Here is a 27178-nt window from a genome sequence, read left to right on the forward strand (position 1 = left end):
CTGGATACTGCAAAGGCTATGAGCCTTGACAATATTCCAGCAATTGTACTGAAAACTTGTGTTGTAGAACTTGCTGCAACCCTAGCCAAGCTGTTCCACTACAGCTACAACACTGGCATCTACCCGGCAATATGAAGAGTTGCCCATGTATGTCCTGTACACAAAAAGCAGGATCAATCTAACCCAGCCAATTACTGACCCATTTCTCTACTCTTGATCATCAGTAAAGCGATGGAAAGGGTCATCAACATTGCTATCATGTGGTATTTGCTTAGCCATAACCTGCTTGATGGTGCGCAGTTTGGGTTCTGCCAGGGTCACTCAGCTTCTGTCTCCATTGTCACCCTGGTTCAAACATGGACAAAAGAGCTGAATTCCAGAGGTGAGGTGAGAGTGACAGCTTTTGACATCGAGGCAACATTAGACCCAAGATGGCCTCAAAAATCTGTAGCAAAACTGGAGTCAATGGGAATCAGGAGGAAAACCCTCCTGATGTTGGAAGATGAGTGTAGTTCTTGGCCATCGCTGCAAGAGTTCTCAGGATACTGCCTTAGGTCTCATGTGGAACATTAAACCAAGACCCGTCGGCCACGTTGGATGAACGCAGTTGATCTCAGGGCATGATGTGCAGAAGAGTAGGTGAGTCCTGTTTGGTGTTCTGACCAACATTTCTCACTGAACTAACATCACAAAGAATACGGACGACCTGATTATTTGTCTCATTGCTGTCTGTGGGAGCTTGCTGTGGCAATTTGGCTGCACCATTTCCTAATCTTCTAATGCATCAAATTGGCTCCAAAGTAGTTTGGGACTTCATGAGGTAATGTAATTGACCTGGAATTAAGAATTAAGAATCAGCTGATAATCATGAAACCACTGGTTTGATGTCCCACTTGAGACCTAAGACAGTATCCTTGCAGTGATGGCCAATAACTTTGCTCAGTATGACTCTAACATCAGGAGGGTTTTCCTCCTGATTCCCATTCACTCCAGTTTTGCTACAGATTTTTGAGGCCATCTTGGGTCTAATGTTGCCTCGATGTCAAAAGCTATCACTCTCACCTCACCTCTGGAATTCAGCTCTTTTGTCCATGTTTGAACCAGTGTCAGAAAAACCCATCTGGTTTGTGAATGTCCTTTCGGGAAGGAAATTTGCCATCCTTACCTGGTCTGACTTATGTGTAACTCCAGGGCCACAGCAATGTGGTTGACTCTCACCTGCCCTCCAAGAGAAGCTAGGGATGGACAATGAATGATGGCCAGCCAGCAGCACCCTCGTCCCATGAATGAATAAAACAAAACTTCCTTCTCCCTTCATTCTCACTCACTTGCAATTTGGACAAGGCCTGGGTTTGGCCATCACAGTTTGGCACCAAGTCTACTTTCTAAAATCCTAAGGGGCACTTGGCAGACAGAGGAGATCTGAGCTACTCCGTCCCTGTGGAGATGCAGCTGCATGTACTTTGTCAAGCCAAGTATCATGTGATGAATAGACACGATATTTACGATTTATTCGAACTCTGAGAGTCTTTGCTTCCCAAATGACGCAGTTGGCAACGGGATACCGAACCTCTGTGGATCATTTTGCAATCTGTCTCATTGGTCTATCAGCCAGTTTCACTCACTGAGGAAACCTGTCGGGGTGAGCATGCCACTGGGTCCTTTGTATTGAAGCGCTGGGAAATTTTCGCAAGCTGAATTGTTTTGGGGTAGGGTGGTCACAGTCGAATGAATTAATGAAGAGCTTATTAATGCTTTATGTTGAGAGGTAGCATATGTTTAGCAATTACTCATCCCTGGAGCTGCTTAGCTCTTGGCTCTGAACTCCTGCTAAGCTGCACTTAAGTTCTTTGGCATCAACTACATTCAGGGCAGCCCAATTTTACAAACAAACAGGATCTCAAACTGACATCAAACTCTCTCCTAATTCCATCAGCAAATGGTCTAGTGTCTATTTCAGGTGCAGGCCCTTGACACCTCATTCTTCCTTTGACCAATGTGACCACTGCCAAATTTCCAGCCAAAATGCGTAATTTATTCATTCATGGGACATGGGCGCTGCTGGCTGGCCAGCATTCATTGACCATCCCAAGTTGCCCTTGATTGATACAATTGAATGGTTTGCTAGGCCATTTCAGAGGGCAGTTCAGAGTCAACCACATTGTTGTGGCTCTAGAGACACATGTCGGCCAGATCGAGTAGGAACGGCAGATTTCCTTTCCTAAAGGACATTAGTGAACCAGATGGGTTTTTCTGACAATCAACAATGGTTTCATGGGCATCAGTAGATTCTAAATCCCAGATGTCTTTTATTGAATTCAAATTCCACTATTTGCCGTGGCAGGATTTGAACCCAGGTCCCCAGAGCATTAGCTGAGTTATTGAATGAACAGTCGAGCGATAATAACACAAGGCCATCGCCTTCCCAGGTCATATTGAAGAAACAAACATGGGGATCATTGGATGTCTAGGCCCGAGGATTTTGATTTGATTTGATTTATTATTGTCACATGTGTTAATATACAGTGAAAAGTATTGTTTCTTGCATGCTATACAGACAAAACATACCGTTCATAGAGAAGGAAACGGGAGAGTGCAGAATCTAGTATTACAGTCATAGCTAGGGTGTAGAAAAAGATCAACTTAATGCAAGGTAAGCCCATTCAAAAGTCTGACAGCAGCAGGGAAGAAGCTGATTTTGAGTCGGCTGGTACATGACCTCAGACTTTTGTATTTTTTTCCCAAAGGAAGAAGGTGGAAGAGAGAGTATCCAAGGTGCGTGGGGTCATTAATTATTTTGGCTGCTTTGCCGAGGTAGCGGTAAGTGTAGACAGAATCAATGATTGGGAGGCTGGTTTGTGTGATGGATTGGGCTACATGCGTGACCTTTTGTAGTTCCTTGCGGTCTTGGGCAAAGCAGGAGCCATACCAAGCTGTGATACAACCAGAAAGAATGCTTTCTACGGTGCATCTGTGACGTTGGTGAGAGTCTTAGCTGATATGCCAAATTTCCTTAGTCTTCTGAGAAAGTAGATGCATCGGTGGGCTTTGTTAACTATAATGTTGGCATGGGGGGACCAGGACAGGTTGTTGGTGATCTGGACACCTAAAATCTTGAAGCTCTCAACCCTTTCTACTTTGTCCCTATTGATGTAGAGCAAACGGAGAGCCAGATGTTGCTCTTTATGGTCCTCGCTCATGCCACATAATATCACTGAGGCAACAAGAAAACTCCAAAATCTCTCATCTTGTTTGAAATGACGATACAATATCGCTTGGAAATGATTGCACCACGAGTTTGTTGTCTCTGGAAGATTCGAACGGCTGCCTGAGACAAAATGAATCCAGGCAGTTCACGTTGTTAAAAGTTCATTGAACTTGGACAGACTTCAGGATGTTCAATGCCTGCGGGAGTGTTCACACAAAATCCATTTTCCTTTCACAAGGAACATTAAGTCGAACCAGTCCAGAGTACAAAAAATCAAAAAGTGCATTCATGGGGAACCTCAACTGACTTAATGGGGCTGGTGGGCTTCCTCCGTCAGTCAGCTGGTGAGAAACATATCCTGCTCCTGATAAGGATCAATAAACATTACCTGAAGCACCATGACAATAGCATTGTTCAGAACTAAACTATACGGCCTTAAGCTTCTTTCTGATCAATCCCTCTTCGTACATTTTGCACCAATGATTTTTATTTTCTCTCTGGTTCACTTGCCTGGATCAGCTTTGTCAATGCTGCAGGACAGAAAATTGACTTTTTCCCCCCTCCCACTTCTCTCACAGTAAGAGGGGGAGGCCATTCAGCCCCTCAGGTGTGTTCCACCATTCAGTTACGTCAAAGCTAACTTAATCGACCCACCTTGTTTCCGTACACCTGACTAACCTTGCCTAATATGGACCTCTCCATCTCACTTATTACCTCCCCCATCCTCAGAAGTACATTCCACCCACCCCCGCGCCCTCCCCCCACCCAAGATTTATTCCCCATCTCTGCTGTAGGAGTGTGATCATGTTGACGCTTGAACAACAAATCTTGATGTGTGAGGCTAGGTAGAATCAGGAGGTAAATGTCGGGAGGGAAGGGGGTGGGGCGGAAGGGGGTGTGAGTTGGGGGTGCTACAGTTTCACAAAAGAATCAGATCCCTGGAACAGGGGTAATAGATGAAACCAGCCCAGGAGGAGGTCATTCACCCTGTGCCCTCGTTCAAGAATATTGTGGATGCTTTTCTACTTCAGAGACACATTTGCCATTAATCCCAACATCCCCCAATTCCCTAAGCATCCAAATATCCATCAAATGCTGACTTGAAAATGGTCAATTATTGAGCCAGCATCCTCTCTGGAGTACTCTCCAAAACACTTTCAATGATGCTACTGCACTTTTAAGCTTAAGTTTCCAAGTTTATTTACTCGTGTCACAAATAGGCTTACATTAACGCTGCAATGAAGTTACTGTGAAAATCCCCCCCAAGACGCTACACTGCGGTGCCTCTTCGGCTAAACTGGAGGAGGATTGAGCATGGCCAATGCACCCTAACCAGCACGTCTTTTGGACTGTGGGAGGAAACCGGAGCACCCAGAGAAAACCCACGCAGACACAGGGAAAAAGTGCAAACTCTGCACCGACAATGACCCAAGCCGGGAATCAAACCCACGTCCCTGGCACTGTGAAACATTATTCATTTTATGACTCATTCGTGGGACATGGGTGCTGCTGGCTGGCCAACATTTATTGCCCATATCTAGCTGCCATTGAACTAAGTGCTTGCTAGGCCATTTCAGAGGGTACTTTAGAGTCAACCATATTATTGGAGCTCTGGAGTCACATGTAGGTCAGACCAGGTAAGGACGGCAGATTTCCTTCCCTAAAGAACATTAGTGAACCAGATGGGCTTTTCCAACAATCAGCAATGATTTCATGGTCATCATAAATTCTGAATTCCACATCTTTTTAATTGAATTCAAATTCCACCATTTGCTGTTGCGGGATTTGAACCTGAGCCCCCAGAACATTAATTGAATTTCTGGATCAGCGTGAAACTGATTATCATGTGTTGGTACATCTTGAACGTACAGTTAGACAAAGGGAGAGAGGCAGTGAGCCCTAGCTTAATGCCATAGAGTCATAGAGGTTTACAGCATGGAAACATGTCATTCAGCCCAATTTGTCCATGCTGCCCTTTTTTAAAGCCCTCAGCTAGCCCCAGTTGCCTGCTTTTGGCCCATATCCCTCAATGTCCATCGTACCCATGTAACTGTCTAAACATTTTTTAACAGACAAAATTGTACCTGCCTCTACTACTACCTCGAACAGCTTGTTCCAGACATTCACCACCCTCTGTGTGAAAAAATTGCCCCTGTATCTCTCCCCTCTCACCTTAAACCTATGCCCTCTAGTTTTAGACTCACCTACCTTTGGAAAAACATATTGACTCTGTAGCTGATCTATGCCCCTCATTATTTTATAGACCTCAATAAGATCACCCCTCAGCCTCCTATATTCCAGAGAAAGAAGTCCCATTCCAGCCGCTCCTTATAACTCAAACCATCAAGTCCCGGTAAGCATCCCAGTGAATCACTTCCGCACTCTTTCTAGTTTAATAATATCCTTTCTACAAAAGGGTGGCCAGAACTGCCAAGACAACTCCAACAACAAACTTTCAAAGTCACATGCAAAGTAGACAAATTCACATGGAAGTTCAACTAAAACTGTGGATTTAAATATATTATACAGAATAAATGCAGTGTCTTCTGAACGGTAAGATATCTCAACATTCAGATGACCTTGATGATTCATTTAACATCACCTCAGCTTCACTCATCATCTCACTGTCTGAATAGATTGCAATCTCATAATCGTCCAGACCGATCATTATCCAATATAATATATTTCAACAAAAAAGCCGATAAATTAGAATTCTTTTGACTCTGTCCTTGACACTGTCGGAACAAGCTGGCTGCAATCAAAAGAATAAATCTGCATTTAAGCTCTGAACTTCATCAGCATGAAAGCTAGGCCTGAGGACACAATCATTTAACTCACTGCAAGGCATCTTTTGCTTGGAGTGATTGCCCAGATTTGTGCCATGGCCAAACAGCACTTCCCATTTTCACAGAGGTGAACATAGAACATTACAGCACAGTACAGGCCCTTCGGCCCTCGATATTGTGCCGAGCTATGTCCGAACCCAAGATCAAGCTATCCCACTCCCTGTCATTCTGGTGTGCTCCATGTGCCTATTCAATAGCTGCTTGAAAGTTCCTTAAGTGTCCGACTCCACTATCACAGCAGGCAGTCCATTCCACACCGCAACTGCCCTCTGAGTAAAGAATCTACCTTGGGCATCCCTCCTATATCGCCCACCATGAACCTTAAAATTACACCCCCTAGTAACAGCTACATCCACCCAAGGAAATAGTCTCTGGGTGGGAAAGAGAGTGGGACTCGTTCCATACGTGTGAGTTTCACGGAAGCAACAGGCCTTCCACGTCAACAGCTGCCTCCACTGGAGTCAAATTTAGTCAGTCAGGATAGTAAAGACCAAAATGTGCCGATCAGATTAGGTAAGAAAAGTCTGACCTTTGTGAATTCATTTGGATATGCAGTGTACTCCTTTGGACTTGGTCCTGGGACACCCTTTGTGGGAAGTCAGGCGCCCTTTGGAACCATCAAAAGTAGCATGAATTTGCATAGCAAGTTTATAAACTTATTCTTGTCAAGCTCATTTGAACTGTCAACAGACCTGTCAAAATCAACCATCAGAGGCCAAAGGTCCTGCCAAAACTGTCAGAAGCACCTCTCAAAGGGAAATGTCAACCCATCAAGGCATTTAAAACTCTCACCCTTTAAACATTTGAGAATAAAATGCTCATGTAATGTTAAAAAATATAAATGCTTGCTATTTCACTCTGTCTGTCAACCTAAATCTGAGGGTTCCCATTTTGGATTAATGCTGAATTACTGATTACGTAGCCACACATTATCACAGCCATTTCACAGATCGATTGATAGTTTCAGGTAGTTATAGATGCTTACATGTGGGACTATGGATTCCAATGCTTATAAGAAGGGATTGTGCAGTTGACTGAAATGTTTGTTGTGAGAAGGCTTTATTTAGTTGGAGGATTATAAATGTTTTGCATTTTTTTTAATGAATGGGTGTTTTTTCAATATAGCAAAATTTGCAATAAACTTTGTTTTACAGAACCTTATCTTATTTCTTCATAAGAACATAAGAAATAGGAGCAGGAGTAGGCCATCTAGCCCTTCGAGCCTGCCCCGCCATTCAATAAGATCAGGGCTGATCTGTCGTGGCTCAGTTCCACATTCCCGCCCTCTCCCCATAACCTTTAATCCCCTCTCTTATCAAAAACCCATCAACCCGCGTCTTAAAAATATTTAGCGAGGTAGCCTCCACCACTTCAACGGGCAGAGAATTCCAGAGATTCACCACCCTTTGAGTGAAGAAGTTCCTCCTCAACTCCGTTCTAAACCGTGCCCCCCCCCCTTGAGTTGGCCTGGTAGATGTGTAAGGGCAAACAAAGTATGGCATGTGGGGGGAATAAGTTGGCATCAAGTTGGTAAAGGGGCTCTAAAGGGCAATGGGTGAGTGGAGAGTACATGTGGGGTGGCACGGAGACACATTGATTAGCATTACTGTCTCACAGCATCAGGGACCCAAATTCAATTCCGGCCTAGGGGTCACTGTCTGTGAAGAGTTTGCATGTTGTCCCCATGTCTGCAACATGGTAACAAGCTGAAGATCCATCAGAGTTTGTGATCTGTGACATTACCTGCTTATGTGCATGGGTTTCCTCCGGTTGCTTCAGTTTCAGTGCGGGTTAGGTTGATTGGCCATGCTATATTGCCCCTTAGTGTCAGTGGAATTAGCAGGGTAAATGTATGGGTTACAGGGATAGGGTCTGGATGGGAATGTTGTCAGTGCAGACTCGCTGGTCTGAATGGCTTCCTCTGAGTCTATAGAGGGTAAGTGGAGGGCATATGTTGGCATGAGGTGGAAAAGGGCCATGGGGGATGGGTGGGAGGTTGGTTGACACAGAGAGTGTGAGGAATGGTTGGAGGCCATGAGAGACATGGGCTGGAATGGGTGGTACATGGGGATATGTGAAGGTTGAGAGGTTTCATGTTTTAATTTTTATTTTTAAACTTTGGGCATGGTACCAGAGCTCTGAAGCAGGTATTCCACCAAGCCCGTGTCTGCGCCTGCCATCTTCCTCAGTCATCCCCGAGTCACCCACATGAATATCTAATCTAACCAAACCACCAAGGTGATCAGATAGGGAGGTCATTGACTGGGGAGGAGGGCAGGAGATATCCAGGGGGGATGACTGACAGATCTCTGTTTTGCTGCACAGAACAGAAAGATCTGCGCATGCACGGTAGTGCCCTCTAGTGTGAGCAGCCAGCTTGTGGGCGACATTAAGCTCGGCACCGCCCTCTGCTGGCAGGAATCAGATTGTGCATCATTATTTGCGCTAAGTGGCGTAAGATTTCATTTGTGGCCTCGCTAAAACAAAACAGGTCTGAAACTCTCCCATTTTCATTCCCATTTGGCAGTTAGAAATTTTTTGGCAAGATCGCCTCCACAGTATTTACATTAGTTGTCCAAATCGTTTCTGCTCAATGATTGTCCCCAGAGTGTTGACAGTGGGGGATTCAGCCAATGAATGTCAAGAAGTGATAGTTGGATTCTCTCTTGTTGAAGATGGCCATTGCCTGGCATGTGTGTGGCGCGACTTTTATTTGTCACTTGTCAGCTCAAACCTGGATATTATCCAGGTCATGCTGAATGTGGGTAGGTTGGCTCCAGAATCTGTATTCAGCATTACCACAGGGTAACTGGTCAGAAAACCCATTTGTTCTGTGTAGGACATGACTGGGTGAAAATTGACTGTCGAAATGACAAGTGGCTACATTTCATTCTTTGGCTGACAAGAAATTAGAACATCCCGAAGATGTGAAACACATCAAATGAATGAAAGTTGTTAGATAAGTTCAAGGGACACGGAAATTAGGTCATTCAGCCCAACTCCACACTAACCAGCCCAGCACACTCCTATCTCATTTGTCCCAACTGATTACCTTTCTCTCTACAGTACAAAACAGCAGTCAAAATTCACACTGAGGAAAGGTACAAAAGAATGGTTAGTGACAATGAGAAAGGTCACTTTGACTGAATGGGGGCTGCTCTTTTAAGACTAGTGGTAATCATCCAGTTGTCAGGTTCAGCAGTGCTGATCCTGGCAAACTCCCGGTAACCGTGATGTCAGCGAGGAGGGTAGGCAGCCAATGATATTGCAGTATTTTCACAGGCAGCAGAGCATGAAACACGATGCTCAAATTATCCTCCATTTTAATTGAATCTTTTTTTTATTCATTCATCGGACATGGGCGTCTCTGGCTGGCCAGCATTTATTACCCATCCCTAGTTGCCCTTGGAGTCAACCACATAAGTGTGGCTCTGGAGTCACATATTGGCCAGACCGGATAAGGATGGCAGATTTCCTTCCCTAAAGGGACATTAGTGAACCAGGTAGTGGAATAAGCAATTGGGTAGTACATGTGTAATTAAGGTAGAAACTGAAACACTGTAAATATTTTTTAAAAACTTTAAAAAGTGATTTAAAAAAAAACTCATTTGATGCTCCACCAAGGGAGAAAAGGTTTTCCAGATTCAAAGGAGTCTTTTAGCAGTAATTATAAGCGTTATGCACTGGTAGAAACAAAGTTATACTTCATCCAACATTGGGTCATGTCTTCAAAGGTGCTAATCGTGTAGAAGGGCAAGTCCATCAACTCTGTCTACGCTTCCCACTGCCTTAGAAAAGCAGTCAGCATAATCAAGCACCCCACGCACCCCAGACATTCTCTCTTCCACCTCCTTCCATCAGGAAAATATACAAAAGTCTGAGGTCACGCACCAGCCAACTCAAGAACAGTTTCTTCCCTGCTGCTGCCAGACTTTTGAATGGACCTAACTTGTTTTAGGTTGATCTTTCTCAACACCCTAGCTATGACTGTAACACTACATTCTGCATCCTCTCCTTTTCATCTTTATGCATGTTATGTTTTGCCTGCATAGTGTGCAAGAAACAATACCTTTCACTGTATGCTAATACATGTGACAATAATAAATCAAATCAAAAATCAAAGTTTTCATCAGTTCAGTACTTTCTATTTGTGGATGTCTCAACAGCGCCCCCTATGGAGAAGTGTAGAGTCAATGACATCAGCTGCTGGAGTTCCATTTTCTTCAGGGTGAGAACATAAGAACATAAGAACATAAGAAATAGGAGCAGGAGTAGGCCATCCAGCCCTTCGAGCCTGCCCCGCCATTCAATAAGATCATGGCTGATCTGTCGCTGCTCAGTTCCACTTTCCCGCCCTCTCCCCACAACCCTTAATCCCCTCTCCTATCAAAAACCCATCAACCCGCGTCTTAAAAATATTTAGCGAGGCAGCCTCCACCACTTCAACGGGCAGAGAATTCCAGAGATTCACCACCCTTTGAGTGAAGAAGTTCCTCCTCAACTCCGTTCTAAACCGCCCCCCTTTTATCTTGAGGCTGTGCCCCCTAGTCCTATTGTCTTTTTTGAGCGGGAAGAGTCTTTCCACCTCTATCCTATCCATCCCATTCATCATTTTATACGTCTCAATGAGATCTCCTCTCATTCTTCTAAACTCTAACGAGTACAAGCCCAGTTTATTCAGCCTCTCCTCATAGCTCAACCCCCTCAACTCCGGTATCAGCCTAGTAAACCTCCTCTGCACTCCCTCCAAGGCCAAAATATCTTTGCGCAGATGCGGCGCCCAAAAATGCACACAGTACTCCAGTTGCGGCCTCACCAATGCCCTATACAGCTGCAGCAAGACCTCCCTACTTTTATATTCAATCCCCTTCGCTATGAAGGCCAGCATCCCATTCGCCTTCCTGACCACCTGCTGCACCTGCAAGCTGGGTTTTTGCGACTCATGCACAAGGACCCCGAGGTCCCTCTGCACCGTCGCCTGCTGCAGTTTTTCGCCTCGTAAGTAATAGTCCTTCCTACCATTTTTCCTACCAAAGTGGACCACCTCACACTTGCCAACATTAAATTCCATTTGCCATTTCCTGGCCCATTCGCCCAGCCTATCTAGATCCTTCTGCAGACTCTCCACACCCTCCGCACAATTTGCCGTTCCCCCAATCTTGGTGTCATCAGCAAATTTCGACACTCTACACTCGGTTCCCTCCTCCAGATCATCTATATAAATGGTAAAAAGCTGAGGCCCCAGCACCGACCCCTGGGGCACCCCACTAGTCACCATCCGCCAATCCGAATAGCACCCGTTGACCCCCACTCTCTGCCTCCTATTTGACAACCAATCCTCTATCCACGCTAACACCCTACCCCCAACTCCATGTCCCTCGACCTTCTGCAATAATCTCTTGTGAGGCACTTTGTCAAACGCTTTCTGAAAATCTAGAAAGACCACATCCACCGGCTCTCCTCTATCCACCGCCCTAGACACATCCTCATAGAACTCTAGTAAATTTGTCAGACACAACTTCCCTTTAATGAAACCGTGCTGCGTCTGCTCTATCAAGCAATTCCCTTCAAGATGCCTCGCAATTTCCTCCTTAATGACAGATTCTAACATTTTACCTACCACAGATGTTAAACTAACCGGCCTATAATTCCCCGCCTTTTGCCTGGTACCCTTCTTAAACAACGGCGTAACATTAGCCGTTTTCCAATCATCCGGCACTTCCCCGGAATCCAGCGACGTTTGGAAAATAACCACCAAGGCATCCACTATCACCTACCCTCACACCCTCCCCCCCCCAATTAGTTTAAAGCCCTGTCTACAGTCCTCTTTACTCGATTCGCCAGCACTCTGGTCCCAGCACGGTTCAGACCAACCCCATCCCTCCCGAACAGGTCCCACCTACCCCAATACTGGTGCCAATGCCCCATAAATTCAAACCCATTCCTCCCACACCAATCCCTGAGCCACCCATTCACTTCCTTAATCCTGTCAACCCTACGCCCATCTGCACACGGTTCAGGCAGTAGCCCAGAGATAACCACCTTGTCAGTTCTACTTTTTAATTCCATTCCAAGCTTTTCATACTCCCTCCCCAGATCCTCAGTCCGCATTTTGCTTACGTCGCCGGCACCCACATGTACCACAATGACCGGATTCTCACCCTCCCACTCCAGGTTCCTCTGCAGCCCAGCTGCGACATCCCGTACCCGAGCACCAGGCAGACAACACACCCTTCTGTGCACTTTGTCATTGTGACAAAGGACAGTGTCAATACCCTTCACCCCACTATCCCCAATAACTACTACGTTCCTTTTCCTTTTCTCTTTGCCTATGTCCTGCTGCAGCACTGTACCGTGTGCAGCTTGCTCACCAACCTCACCTGCCTCGTTCTCGTCCAACTTGGAAGCAAGAACCTCAAACCTGTTATGCAGATTAAGAGGCTGAGGCCTCCGCTCCTCACCCCCCTTCCTCTTCCCAGTAGCCCCCTCTTGTCCCTGACCCTTAGAGTTAGCCAGTCTAGGGGGGGTGGATGTCACTTGCACCCCATTGACAATGGCACCCTCTCTCCCCTTGATGAGCCTCAGTGTCTGTAGCTCAGAGGCCAGCTCATTTACCCTGAGCTGGAGCTCCTCCAGCAACCTGCACTTACTGCAGACATGGTCACTGGGATGAACCCTGGGGTCCACCAGTTCCCACATCATACAGAAACCACACATCACATGCCCCTCCATTATTTACTGTAGTAGTTTTGAAAAAATTTTTTTTTTGTGTTTTTTTTTGGTTTTTTTTGTTTTTTTTTGTTTTTTTTGTTTTTCAAACGAACTCACCTGGCCTTTTTTCCTTTCAGCCCTTTTTGATATTAAGCCCTAGTAGCTCACTCTGCTTCCCGCTCACTCCGCTGCCCGCTGTCTACACCAGGCCTCCTTTTAAACCTGGCGCTGATTTAAATCTGATGAATCACAACTGCCTGCTAACCACTCCCTCAGAATTCTTAAAGCAGTAAATACAATAAATAAATGCTTTAAACAGTTCTACAAAGAACAAAGTGCTTTAAACTTATTTTAAACTGGTTTTTAACAGGTAAAATCTTAGCTGTCTCTCTGCTCCTTCACTCGTCTGCTCCAGCAAACAATGGAAGGCTTCACCTTGTAGATTCTTGTGAGAGTAGATTCCAACTGTTAATGTCAGGGGAGTAATGATGGTGAAAATGCTAATAGTCATTTCCACTTGGGCCATTGTCATTGAGGGAGTTTGAAAGAAAAAAAATCTTGAAAGAACTTGAATTCAATTATCAGGATTATCAGCAGTTTTGGGCGCCGTACTTACGCAAGGATATTTTGGCCTTGGAGGGAGTGCAGAGGAGGTTTACTAGGCTGATGCCGGAGTTGAGGGGGTTGAGCTATGAGGAGAAGCTGAATAAACTAGGCTTGTACTCGTTAGAGTTACATAAGAACATAAGAACATAAGAAATAGGAGCAGGAGTAGGCCATCTAGCCCTTCGAGCCTGCCCCGCCATTCAATAAGATCGAAGAATGAGGGGAGATCTCATTGAGATGTATAAGATGATGAATGGGATGGATAGGATAGAGGTGGAGAGACTCTTCCCGCTCAGAAAGGATAGTAGGACTAGGGGGCACAGCCTCAAGATAAAGGGGGGGTGGTTTAGAACGGAGTTGAGGAAGAACTTCTTCACTCAAAGGGTGGTGAATCTCTGGAATTCTCTTCCCGTTGAAGTGGTGGAGGCTACCTCGCTAAATATTTTTAAGAAGAGGGTTGATGGGTTTTTGATAAGAGAGAGGATTAAGGGTTATGGGGAGAGGGCGGGAATGTGGAACTGAGCCACGACAGATCAGCCATGATCTTATTGAATGGCGGGGCAGGCTCGAAGGGCCAGATGGCCTACTCCTGCTCCTATTTCTTAGCTTCTTATATTATGATGTCACTTCACAGCCAATGGAGCCAAATTGTGCACAGCAAACTCCCACAAAATGGCAATGAGATAAATGACAAACTGTTTCAGTGATATTAATTTAGGAATAAACGTTAAAGTTTATTTATTAATGTCACAAGTGGGCACGTGAAAATCCCCCAGTCACCAAACTCTGGCACTTGTTCAAGTACACTGATGGAGAATTTAGCGTGGCCAATGCATCTAACCAGCACGCCTTTCAGGCTGTGGGAGGAAACAGGAATATCCGGAAGAAGCACATGTAGACAAGGGAAGAACATAAAGACTCTGCACACACAGTGACCCAAGCCAGGAATCGAACCCAGGTCCCTGGCGCTGTGAAACAGCAGTGCTAACCATTGTGCCACCATGCCACTCCATGTTAGTAGATATGGACTGTCCAATTGTTCTTTGGGTAGTGCCACAGGATGTTTTTTACATCTTTTTTTAAAGGTAACTTAAATCAATCAGAATTGTCTTGTTATAGTTCTCTTTTTATTTTTTTCTGTTTTTTTATAATCTGAAAAGGATTTTACACGTTCGTTGCTGGAAGTCCAACAAAATTCCTTTCAAAGCTTCAATAAAGTGGCGACTTTAACATCTCATCCAAAAGATGACACAGCTGCTCACAGTGCACTCCCTCCCTCAGTACCGCACTGGCGTGTCAGCTCAGATTATACGATCAATTCTCCGGAGTGAGACTTGAACCAATGACTTTCTGACTCAGAGGTAAGAATTCTGCCTGCCAAGTTACTGTTGTCACCTTCTCAGTTCACCTGAATTCCGCTCTTTTTAAAATGTGTTTTTATTCATTTCTGGGACATGGGCATCGCTGGCTGGCCAGCATTTATTGCCCATCTCTCGTTGTCTGAGGGCAGTTAAGAGTCAACCACATTGCTGTGGCTGTGGAGTCACATGTAGGTCAGACCAGGTAAGGACAGCAGATTTCCTTCCCTAAAGGACATGAGTTAATCAGATAGGTTTTTATGACATTTGACAATAGTTTCATGGTCATCATTAGACATTTAATTCCAAATTCAATACAGAGAAGTGTGAAGTGATTCATTTTGCTAGAAGTAATGCAGAAAGCCAGTATGAAATAAAAGGTCTGATCCTAATCTAGTTGCAAGAGTAGAGGGAGCAGGGTATAAGTGTGCATAAATTGTTGAAAGTGGCAGGACAGATGGAGAGAGTAGTTAATGCAGCACACAATCAACAATGGTTTCTTGGTCATCGGTAGATTCTTAATTCCAGATCTTTTTTTGAAGAGGTAACCAAGAAGGTAGATAAGGGCAGTGCAGTTGGTACTGTCCACATGGACTTTAGCAAGGCCTTTAACAAGTACCGCATGGTAGATTGTTGCATAAGGTTAAATCTCACGGGATCCAGGCTGACGTAGCCAAATGGAAACTGGAGACCTGTGTGCCTCAGGGATCAGTGCTAGGTCCACTTATATTTATATTAATTATATTAATATAAATATACATTTATATTAATGCTTTGGATGAGAATTTAGGAGGCATTGTTAGTAAGTTTGCAGATGACGCCAAGTTTGGTGGCATAGTGGACAGTGAAGAAGGTTATCTAGAATTGCAACAGGATCTTGATCAATTGGGCCAGTAGGCTGAAGGATGGCAGATGGAGTTTAATTTAGATAAATGTGAGATGATGCATTTTGGTAGATCGAAACAGGGCATGACTTACTCAGTTAATAGTAGGGCATTGGGGAGAGTTACAGAACAAAGAGATCTAGGGGTACATGTTCATAGCTCCTTGAAAGTGGAGTGATAGGTAGACAGAGTGGTGAAGAAGGCATTTGGCATGCTTGGTTTCAATGAATATAGGAGTTGGGATGTCTGGTACAATTTGCACAAGACATTGGAATACTGTGTACAGTTCTGATCACCCCATTATAGAAAGGATATTACTAAACTAGAAAGAGTGCAGAAAGGATTTACTAGGATGTGACCAGGACTTGAAGGTTTACTTATAAGGAGAAGCTGGATAGACTGGGATTTTTTTTCCCAGGGACGTAGAAGGCTGAGGGGTGGATCTTACAGAAGTCTATAAAATAATGAGGGGCATAGATCAGCTAGATAATCAATATCTTTTTCCAAAGATGAGGAAGTCTAAAACTAGAGGGCATAGGTTTAAAGTGAAAGGGGAGAGATACAAAAGGATCCAAAAGGGCAATTTTTTTCAAACAGAGGGTGGTGAGTGTTTGGAACAAGCTGTCAGAGACAGTAGTAGAGATACAATTTTGTCTTTTAAAAAGCATTTAGACAGTTACGTGGATAAGATAGGTTTAGTGGGCAATTATTGGTTAAAAAAAAGGGTGACATGGACAAGTTGGGCTGAAGGGCCTGTTGTAAACCTCTATGACTCAATTTCAATCAAATTATACCACCTCCTGTGCTGGGATTTGAATCTGCGCCCCCGAACATGAGCTGAGTTTCTAGATGAATAACGTAATGATAATAACACTGGGCCATCGCCTGGTGAAGCTTTGGAACTCCCTTCCTCAAAAGGCAGTGGAGGCAAAAAAAGAGTGAGAGGCCATCTCATAGAAACTTATAAAATTTTAACAGGGTTAGACAGAAGGGATTCAAAGAATGTTCCCAGTGGTGGGGGAGTCCAGAACTAGGGGTCATAGTTTGAGGATAAGGAGTAAACCTTTTAGAATTGAGGTGAGGAGAAATTTCTTCACCCAGAGGACGGTGAATGTGTGAAATTCACTACCACAGGAAGTAGTTGAATGTTTTCAAGGCAGATTGTTGCCGAACAAGGAGATGAAGTATTACGGGGCGGTGGGGGGTAGGGGGGGGGAGTGAAAGTTACAGTCGGATCTGCCATGATCTGATTCTTGAGAGACCTACTCCTCCTACTCCTATTCTCACATGTCTGTAAAAATTACCAACAATGGGTGCAAAGCTAATGCTTACTCAAATGCTGACTGGCCAAAATAATCAGATGAAAAGAAAAGACAAGCATTTTTAGAAGAACATTAATAATATTATGCCTGACCATAAATGAAGCATAGATTAAAAAAAACAAAGAAAGCAAGAACCACAATTTTATAAGAGTCACAAGGGAGAAGGATAATTTAATGAATCCGTGAGGGCTTGTAGAGTCATCATGCATTTTTGATTGCACTCTGACTGTGACAAAGAAGGACAATAAAGGTTTGCATCAAGTTATTGGCAAGGCTGTGCAGATGCTAAGAGCACCGTGTATTTAAGTGCCAAGACAAGTTTTTTAGTTCTATGGATTGATTTGGGGGAGTGGTCTTGCTGATGGCTGACACACTTGCTTGGCTTTATTCAGGAACTTTTTCCCTGTCCTGTGCTGTTTGACTGCTCTTTCTGAGAGATGGTCTGATGTATGGATTGTTGTGACACAAACTTGAGATGGCAGGTCTGTCTTTCGAGGAGAGACAAAGTCAGTTGGATTATATTCACTCGAGTTTAGAAGAGTGAGAGGGGATCTCATAGAAACTTATAAAATTCTAACAGGGTTAGACAGAAGGGATTCAGAAAGAATGTTCCCAGTGGGGGGGGAGTCCAGAACTAGAAGTCATAGTTTGAGGATAAGGGGTAAACCTTTTAGAACAGAGGTGAGGAGAAATTTCTTCACCCAGAGGGTGGTGAATGTGTGGAATTCACTACCACAGAATGTAGTTGAGGCCAAAATTTGTCTGATGTCAAGAAGAAATTAGATATAGCTCTTGAGGCTAAAGGGATCAAAGGATATTGGAGGAAAGGGGAGATTTCTGTGTCAGTCTCTTGAAAGGGCTTGCTTGGTTCCTGGCCCACCTTCCAGTGTTAAGTCCCATACTGCTGTGTCTCAACAGCCTGTCCAAAGTTAATGGTCAAAAAACATGCACCTACGACTGGGAAGTGGTTACTGGAAATGATTAACTCTACTTCCCACCAAATCCTCAATCACTTCTCTCTTCCAATATGCACCCAATTTCATCCTTGAACTTGTATATACAAGAGCTTCAGCCTTTTCTGTCGTTACCTATTTTGCTTTCCTGGCTACTTGTGACTAATAAATAAAATTTTATTTATTAGTCACAAGTAGGCTTACGTGAACACTGCAATGAAGTTACTGTGAAAATCCCCTTTTCGCCACACCCTGATGCCTGTTCCGGTACACTGAGGGACAATTTAGCATGGCCAATGCACCTAATCAGCACGTCTTTCAAACTGTGGGAGGAAACTTGAGGAAACCCACAGGCAAAGGAGCAACATGCAGAACAGTGACTCAAGCTGAAAGTTGAACCCTGGTCCCTGGTGGCAGCAGTGCCACTGTGCTGCCCTTAGTAAAGGTATTTGCTTAACTTTCTGAATTATGAGGAAAGACCATTGTCATATATCTAACTAAAATCACTGTTGCAGAAGCTAATTTTTCCCTGTGCATTGGAGCTTTTGCCCTCCGGAAGGCTATCCATGCTCTACATGAAAACAAACTATGTCAACTCCTGATAACAGAAGCACCTTCAATTACATTGGAATAATATAGCAATGGAATAGTATTCAGACTGATTGGGGATGACAGGACCAACATATGAATAGAGACTGAGTCAGTTGGGATTATATCCATTTGTGTAGAGTTTGCAGATTCCCCCTGAAATCTGTACGGGTTTCCTCCGGGTGCTCCAGTTCTTCCCTGCAGCCCAAAGATGTGCGGGTCAGGTGGGTTGGCAATGCTAAATTGCCCTTTAGTGTCAGGGGACTAGCAGAGGACTGGAGAATGTTGAATAAATTGTTCCTTTCTTCAAAAAAGGTAATAGGAATGACCCTGGTAATTATAGGCCAGTTAGTCTTAGTTTGGTGGTTGGTAAGTTAATGGAAAGGGTCCTCAGGGATAGGATTTATGACCAATTAGAAAAATGCAGCTTAATTCAGGATAGTCAGCAGGGATTTGTGAGGGGTAAGTCCTGCCCCATAAATTTGATTGAATTCTTTGAGGAAGTAACTAAGTGTGTAGACGAATGTAGAGCAGTTGATGTTGCGTACATAAATTTTAGTAAGGTGTTTGATAAGGTTCCCCATGGTAGGCTCATGAAGAAAGTAAGGAGGTGTGGGATAGAAGGAAATTTGGCCAAATGGATAAGTAACTGGCTGTCTCATAGAAGACAGAGGATGGTGGTGGAGGGAAAATTTTCAGACTGGAGGCCAGTTACCAGCGATGTACCACAGGGATCAGTGCTGGGACCTCTGCTATTTGTGATTTTTATCAATGACTTGAAAGAGGAGGCTGAAAGGTGGGTTAGTAAATTTGCTGATGACACCAAGATTGGTGGAGTAGTGGATGAGGTGGAGGGCTCTTATAGGCTGCAAAGAGACATTGATAGGATGCAGAGCTGGGCCGTAAAGTGGCAGATGGAGTTTAACCCTTATAAGTGCAAGGTGATTCATTTTGGTAGGACAAACCTGAATGTGGATTACAGGGTCAATGGCAGGGTTCTGAGGAATGTGGAGGATCAGAGAGATCTTGTGGTTTATATCCACAGATCTCTGACGGTTGCCACTCAAGTGGATAGACCCGTGAAGAAGGCTTATAGTGTGTTAGCGTTTATTAACAGAGCGTTTGAGTTGAAGAGTCATGGGGTTATGCTGCAACTATACAGCACCTTGGTGAGACTACATTTAGAATATTGTGTGTAGTCCTGGCCACCTCACTATAAGAAGGACTTGGAAGCATTGGAGAGAGTGCAGAGGAGATTTACCAGGATGCTACTGGTTTGGAGGGTAGGCCTCATGAGGAAAGGTTGAGGGAGCTGGGGCTTTTCTCTTTAGAGAGGAGGAGGATGAGAGGTGATTTAATAGAAGTTTGTAAGATGATGAGGGCATAGATAGAGTGGATGTTCAGAGACTATTTCCTCGGGTGGATGTAGCTGTTACTATGGGGCATAACAATAAGGATCATGGTGAGAGATATAGGAGGGATGTCTGAGGTAGATTCTTCACTCAGAGAGTGGTTGGGGTGTGGAATGGACTGCCTGCTGTGATCGTGGAGTCAGACACTTTAGGGACTTTCAAGCAGTTATTGGATAGGCACATGGAGCACACCAGAATGATAGGGAGTCGGGTAGCTCGATTTGGGTTCGGACATAGCTCGGCACAACATCGAGGGCCGAAGGGCCTGTACTGTTCTATGTTTCTATGTTCTACGTTCTATGATACCTGAGGTTATGGGGATAGGGCCTGGGTGGGATTGTTGTTGGTGCAGGCTCGATGGGCTGAATGGCCTCCTTCTGCTCTGTAAGGATTTTATGAAATCCTGAAGTTCTCATAGACCAGACATTCCCATTAATAACAAGTTCTGGGGCACCGATCTAAGCCTTAAGAACATTGTGGCATGAAACCTACTGCCTCACCCACCACGGAACTGGGGCGGGCGATGGTCCACCTACGGAAATCTGCGTTGACCTCAGGCGGGAATTTCCGGTCTCGCCTGAGCGAGGCCGTGAGTCAAACAGAGAGAACCCAGAAAGAGCCTTTTTCTTTGGCATTCTGAAGAGAAGTGAAATAATTGAAATCATGCGGTATTTAATAGGTTAAAATTGCTTTTGATCGGGGGCCGGAATTGCTGCGACAGTCACCAGAAATGAGAGCGAACGAGAGACAGGGCGAGAGCTAAAGAAAAACACTGCTGGAAGATAAAACGCTGGCATCTCTTTCATTCGTAGCTGAATTCCCCCTCTCTCTTTTATCTCAGTAGCAGGTCAAAGGCCCTCACATGCTTTGCAAAATAACGAGAGCTTCAAGATGTTGCTCCCATTACATTGCCTGGCAACCCTGTGTATTTTCCCCAGATAGGCTCAAGAAATAATACAGGAACCGATTGGTGTGAGAGTTCTGATACTTCCTATTATTCATTTAGCCAATTCCGCTGATGAATGTAGGATATGTGAGAAGGGGGACATGGCACTAATGTCAGCAAGTCATCTGTTTTGTTCCTCTTGCAATGCTGACGGTGAAATAGCGTTTTTGAAGAAGGTTTCTCTTTCAAGATTTGCTCAGCTTTCTCCTAAGTTTGAAAATCAGAGCCACTTTAGGTCGGGTTGTTCGCGTCCGAATGGAGTAACCCCTAATCGCTTTGTGTCAAAGCAAGGACTCTGATGGTTTTAGACTGTTTAAGCCTTGCATGCTTGAGATACTGATGGATGCAGCCAATGAATGCATTGCAAATGTTTTAAGAGCTTAAGAAATAGAAGCAGAGTTAAGTCATGCAGCCTATCTGCTATTAGTTCAGAGCCGGTCTTCTACATTAGTTCAGCTTTCCTAATCTATAGCCATCTAAAGGTGGGCAGGTTCTTATTTACAAGGCCATAAATGGATCAAAGCTTCCTCAAATTTTAAGCAGTCAGAGAGTCCTGATGCTGTAATATTTCTTAAGCATACTGTATCTCTCGAGCTTTCTTTGCCCCTTCCTTTACAAGGTGTGAATGATCTCTTGTTGACAAATTGTCCCCCCTTGGGTGGCCTACACTTGGGGCATGACTTTCCCGCTGCGCTCACCCCAAGACCAGAAAATCCCGCCCGAGGGGATCAATGGACCTTCGTGTGGTCCAGTCCCACCCACTGCCACTCCCATGTAGCCAATGGCACGGTGGTTAGCACTGCTGCTCCACAAAGCCAGGGACCAGGGTTCAATTCTCGTCTTGGGTCAACGTCTGTGCACGTTCTCCCTGTGTCTGCATGGGTTTCCTCCGGGTGCTCCGGTTTCCTTTCACAGTCCAAAAGACATGCCGGTTAGATGCATTGGCCATGCTAAATTCTCCCTCAGTATAACCGAACAGGCACAGCAGTGTGGCAACTCGGGGATTTTCACAGTAACTTCATTACAGTATTAATGTAAGGCTGCTTGTGACACTAATAAATAAACTTTAAACATGGCGGGCAGGATGGGAAAATTCCACGCATGGTGTCTTAATCACATGACTTAGCAAGGAAGCCAACAGCGATGGAACATAGGAAAGGGAGGCCCCTCACACCTTGCTCCACCATGCAATGAGAGATCATGGCTGATCTGTTCTTTAAAACAAATGACTGCCTTCATCCTTTATCGCTTAGCAAACCAAAATCTCAGCTTTGAAATTTTCAATTGATCGATCTCCTGATTTCCATTGCCTTTTTTTGTGCGAACAAGCATTCCTGAACATCACCCATCAGCTGCCCCGTTCCAATTTTATGCACAGGATTTAATGGGCCCACTGCTGGTGGGTTTACAGACAATGGTGGTGGCAAGGAGGGGGATAGTCTACAAAACTCCCCCACTGGCCTTCCCACCGTCTACCCGTTCCTCTCCGACATTCTGCAATTTGGCCAGCAGATGCCGCGGGAATGGCCTGGTGTGGACTGCCCAGCATTGGCCCAGTTAAGCCCTTAAGCAGCCAATTATTGGCCACTCAACCTCTTCCCATCCAGTCTTGGTTTTGAGGCCTCTGTTTGTGCTGTAAGAACCTATGTTAGCTAAGTCACCTAACAATTGAGAAATATAGATAGCACTGGGTTAAGAAACAGCAAGGTCAGGTCACACTAAGCGGGAGTGAGACATGTTGTAAGTTAGGCTTGCAACGTATGTATGCAAATACATGGAGTGTAGTAAATAAAATTATTATGCTCCAGATTGTCACAAGCGAATGTGATGTCCTGTGGGAGGAAACTCACACAGACATGGGGAGAATGTGCAAACTCATAATAGACAGGCATCCAAGGCCAGAATTCTGGCGCTGCGAGGCAGCAGTGCTAACCACTGTGCCACCATGCCATGAAAGGTAAAAAGAAAATTGTGGGGTGGCAGTATTGATTAAGTAGGATGTTACAGTGCCAGAGAGCGAGAGAGAGAGAGGATAATCTGGAGGGGGGGTCAAGGACAGATCTATTTGGTAAGCAGAAAGGAATGATGACGGTGCCACTAAATTGCTGGAAGGGACTAAAATTCAAAAAGTTCTGCCTCAGATTCAACAAATGGCCTCTAAGTTTATCAGCCTTTTTTTGGATTGACGAATGTCTTTTTAAAACAGTCACCTCCCCAACCGCCCCCACCAGATGAAAATGAATAGCCTGAAGCTACGGTTCCTTTCCAAATTCTTTTCACTTCCATTTGGCCCTGTCATGGTCACCAGGTGGAAGGTTTGAACTGGGTCAAGTGGAAGGTTTCCTGGAGTTTGTTGACTCGGTAAATGTATTCGCCATTGTCACAGAGAGTGTCCCCAACCCTCATTATTGATAGCGGGTCCCACTGAGCTGGAATGCACAACGTTGTTCTTAGTTCCCATGCATTCCCAACCAACTGGAGTGCTCAACTCTATTGATTGTTATTGGTTACCACTGTTGTCATGGAGACGAGATGTGCTAACTGTTATTGGTTACAGCAGTCGTCGTGGAGTTGGGGTGTGGACTATGATCATCATCATTTTTGTTTACATTTGTTGTCATGGAGCTGGGATAAGAGCGGTCTCTCAAACTTATTGTCTCTTTGAAGTGGATGTCAAAACACTGCTTCATACAAACAGGTTTTAATATTTCAGTTTTGCCCACCACAAATGAAGTCCTTGTTAACTGATGAGAGCACAAAGACTGGATTGTACTCTAAAGTAAAAGTTTATTTATTAGTCACAAGTAAGCCTTACATTAGCATTGCAATGAAGTTACTGTGAAATTTCCCTGGTCGCCACATTCCAGGCACCTGTTTGATTTAATGCACTTAATCAGCATGTTTTTCAGACTGTGGGAGAAAACCAGAGCACCAGGAGGAAACCCATGCAGACATGGGGAGAATGTGCAGACTCCATACAGGCAGTGACCCAAGCCAGGAATCGAACCTGGGTCCCTGGTGCTGTGAGGCAGTAGTGCTAACCACCGCGCCACCTGCATGATGTTTATCATTAAGCAATATAAAAAGCTTCACCCAAGTCCTTAGTCGGGCAGATGTTCATCCAACTATGCTCCATCTGTTAGCTGACACACTTGCAAGATTACCTCCTGCAGTGGGTGTAGATTTATGGTTAGAGTCATAGAGCCACAGGGGATTACAGCATGGAAACAGGCCCTTTGGCTCAACTTGTCCATGCCGCCTGTTATTTTTTAAAACCCCTAAACTAATCCCAATTGCTGCATTTAGAACATAGAACACTACAGCACAAACAGGCCCTTCGGCCCACAAGTTGCGCCGATCACATCATCACCTACCAACCTACAGACCTATCTATAACCCTCAATCTCATTAAACCCCATATACTCATCCAGAAGTCTTTTAAAAGACCCCAGCGAGTTCGCCTCCACCACCACTGACGGCAGCCGATTCCATTCACTCACCACCCTCTGAGTGAAAAACTTACCCCTAACATCACTTCTGAACCTCCCTCCCCGCACCTTAAATCTGTGTCCTCTCGTAGCGACCATTTCAAACCGGGGAAATAGCCTCTGAGAGTCCACCCTATCTATTCCTCTCAACATTTTGTAAACTTCTATCAGGTCGCCTCTCAACCTTCGTCTCTCCAGGGAAAAGAGTCCCAGATCCCTCAACCTAACTTCATAAGGCATGCCTCCCAGTCCAGGCAACATCCTTGTAAATCTCCTCTGCACCCTTTCAATAGCTTCTACATCCTTCCTATAGTGAGGCGACCAGAACTGCGCACAATACTCCAAATGAGGCCTGACAAGGGTCTTATAAAGTTCCAGCATTACCTCCCGACTCCTAAACTCAATCCCTCGATTAATGAAGGCCAGTACACCATACGCCTTCTTGACCACCTCCTCCATCTGCGAGGCCGATTTAAGAGTCCTGTGGACCCGGACCCCAAGATCCTTCTGCTCTTCAACACTACTCAGACTTCTGCCCTTGATAGTGTACTCGTTCATCCCGTTGGTTCTGCCAAAATGGACGACTACACATTTATCCGCGTTGAAGTCCATCTGCCACTTCTCCGCCCAGTCCTGCATCCTATTTATGTCCTGCTGCAACTTTTGCCATCCTTCCAGATCATCCACAACACCACCGACCTTCGTGTCATCAGCGAACTTACTTACCCATCCCTCCACTTCCTCATCCAGGTCATTTATGAAAATGACAAACAACAAGGGTCCCAGAACAGATCCTTGAGGCACTCCGCTGGTGACTGACCTCCATTCAGAAAAAGCCCCATCCACAACCACTCTCTGCCTTCTGCAGGCAAGCCAGTTCTGGATCCACAAGGCCAAAGGCCCTTGGATCCCATGCCCTCTCACCTTCTCAAGAAGTCTTGCATGGGGGACCTTATCAAACGCCTTGCTGAAGTCCATGTACACTACGGCACTTCCTTCGTCAATGTGTTCAGTCACATTATCGAAGAACTCAACTAGGCTTGTAAGGCACGACCTGCCCTTGACAAATCCATGCTGACTATTCCTGATCATGTCAAACCTCTCCAAATGTTCGTAAATCTTGTCCCTCAGAAGCCTCTCCATCAGCTTACCAACCACTGAGGTCAGACTCACCGGTCGGTAATTTCCCGGGCTATCTCTGTTCCCTTTCTTAAAAATAGGAACTACATCCGCAATCCTCCAATCCTCTGGAACCTCTCCCGTCTCCATTGACGACGCAAAGATCATCGCCAGACGCAAAGATCATCGCCAGAATTTGGTCCATATCCCTCTATACCCATCTTACCCAAGTAAGTATCTAAATGCCTTTTAATAGATAAAATTGTACCTGCCTCTACTACTACCTTTGACAGCTTGTTCCAGACACTCACCAGCCTCTGTGTGAAAAAATTCTCCCTGTGCCCTCTAGTTTTAGACTCCCCTACCTTTGGGAAAAGATATTGACTATCCATCTTGTCTATGCCCCTCATTATTTTAAAGACCTCTGTAAGGTCACCCTTCAGCCTCCTACGTTCCAGAGAAAAAAGTCCCTGTCCATCCAGCCTTTCCTTATAACTCAATCCATCAAGTCGTGGTAGCATCCTAGTAAATCTTTTCTACACTCTTTCTAGTTTAATAATATCCTTTCTATAATTGGGTAACCAGAATTGCACACAGTATTCCAAGTGTGGCCTTACCAATGTCTTGTACAACTTCAACAAGACGTTCCAACTCCTGTATTCAATGTTCTGACCGATGAAACCAAGCATGCCAAATGCCTTCTTCACCACTCTGTCTATCTGTGACTCCACTTTCAAGGAGCTATGAGCATGTACCCCTAGAGGTCTTTGTTTTGTAACTCTCCCCAACACCCTACCATTAACAGTTTAAGTCCTGCCCTTGATACCAAAATGCATTACCTCGCATTTGTCTAAATCAAACTCCATCTGCCATTTGTCAGCCCACTGGCCGCTGTAATTGGAGATAACTTTCTTCACTGTCCACCAAGCTTGGTGTCATCTGCAAACTTACTAAGCATGCCTCCTATAATCTCATCCAAATCATTAATGTAAATGACAAATAACAGTGGACTCAGCACTGATCCCTGAGGCACACCGCTGGTCACAGGCCTCCAGTTTGAAAAACAACTCTCTACAACTACCCTCTGGCTTCTGTCAAGAAGCCAATTTTGTATCCATTTAGATACATCACCTGGTCAGGTTGGGTCCTGTCCCTATAATGATATAATTATGTTGGGCTAAACCCCACATCGCATACTTGCCCTAATAAACATGACAATCCTTTTTTTTTTAATTTGTGGGACATGGGTATTGCTGGCTGGCCAGCATTTATTGCCCATCCCTAGTTGCTCTTGGAGGGCAGTTGAGAGTCAACCACATTGCTGTGGCTTTGGAGTCACATGTAGGCCAGATCAGGTAAGGATGGCAGATTTCCTCCCCTAAAAGATATATATGAGCCAGATGGGTTTTTCCAACACTCAGCAATGGTTATCAGTAGATTCCTAATTCCAGATATGTTTTGCTGAATTCAAATTCCATCATCTGCCTGGTGGGATTTGAATCTGGGTCCCCGAAACATTAGCTGAGTTTCTGCATTAATAGTCTAGCTATAATTCCACTAGGCCATCACTTCCCCCTTGACAGATATGATAATGTAACTGAACATCAGACAATGAAAGGATGTATTTTCATTTGTATAACACTTTTTGTGGGACCAGATATCTGTTACCCCACCCCCCCATGCAGGGCGTTCTGGTAGTGGAGGCAGCTCGTCTTTGACCGCAGGTGGCATTTTCCA

General features: G+C 44.8%; 1 protein-coding gene across 1 annotated transcript in view; it reads right to left on the reverse strand.

The window, feature by feature from the left end:
- The window catches only part of LOC145346307 (dedicator of cytokinesis protein 2-like), a 1149449-nt gene that overhangs the window by 439313 nt on the left and 682958 nt on the right, over nucleotides 1-27178 (reverse strand). The window lies entirely within an intron of this gene.

Source organism: Carcharhinus amblyrhynchos, chromosome 1 (genome assembly GCF_965287045.1).
Source record: "Carcharhinus amblyrhynchos chromosome 1, sCarAmb.v2.hapA, whole genome shotgun sequence".
Classification (NCBI taxonomy): Eukaryota; Metazoa; Chordata; class Chondrichthyes; order Carcharhiniformes; family Carcharhinidae; genus Carcharhinus; species Carcharhinus amblyrhynchos.